Source organism: Apium graveolens, chromosome 5 (genome assembly GCF_009905375.1).
Source record: "Apium graveolens cultivar Ventura chromosome 5, ASM990537v1, whole genome shotgun sequence".
Taxonomy (NCBI): Eukaryota; Viridiplantae; Streptophyta; class Magnoliopsida; order Apiales; family Apiaceae; genus Apium; species Apium graveolens.
The window spans coordinates 22,098,717-22,099,345 of record NC_133651.1 but is presented as its reverse complement, the minus strand read 5'-3'; the positions used below and the strand labels follow the sequence as shown (position 1 = coordinate 22,099,345).

The following is a 629-nucleotide window of genomic DNA, read 5'->3' as shown; positions in this document are numbered from 1 at the left end:
TTCTTCATCCGGCTATTCAAGCTAACACCTTTGAAATCAAGCCGGGCACTATTCAGATGGTGCAGAATTCTGTTTCTTTTGGAGGAGCTGCGACTGAAGATCCCAACATGCACATAAGGAATTTTGTCGAGATCTGCAGCACTTTCAAGTATAATGGCGTGACTGATGAGGCTATCAAGCTGAGGCTTTTCCCATTCTCACAGAGGGATAAAGCTAAGGACTGGTTACATTCTGAACCAGCTGGGTCCATCACTACCTGGCAAGATCTTGCGCAAAAGTTTCTGGTGAAGTTTTATCTGATGGCAAAGACTGCTGCTATGAGGAGTGCTCTTACTCAGTTTGCGCAGCAACCTACAGAATCTATGTGCGAAGCTTGGGAACACTACAAGGAAATGTTGAGAAAGTGTCCACATCATAGAATGCCCGATTGGATGGTGATCACTGGTTTCTATAATGGTTTGGGGGCCCAATCTCGGCCCATGCTCGATGCAGCAGCTGGAGGCGCCTTATGGGCCAAAAGCTATACTGAGGCTTATAATCTTATCGAGACTATGGCTGCAAATGAGCATCAAAACCCAACTCAGAGGATGATGCCTGGGAAGGTAGCAGGTATTCTGGAAGTCGATGCA

General features: G+C 46.6%; 1 non-coding gene across 1 annotated transcript; it reads right to left on the bottom strand.

Annotated features, from left to right (window-relative positions):
• Positions 1-314: 314 nt before the first annotated feature.
• Positions 315-421, bottom strand: LOC141662932 (small nucleolar RNA R71). The gene has a single exon (XR_012551032.1). It is a non-coding gene; the product is annotated as a small nucleolar RNA R71 (small nucleolar RNA).
• Between the last annotated feature and the right edge of the window lie 208 nt (positions 422-629).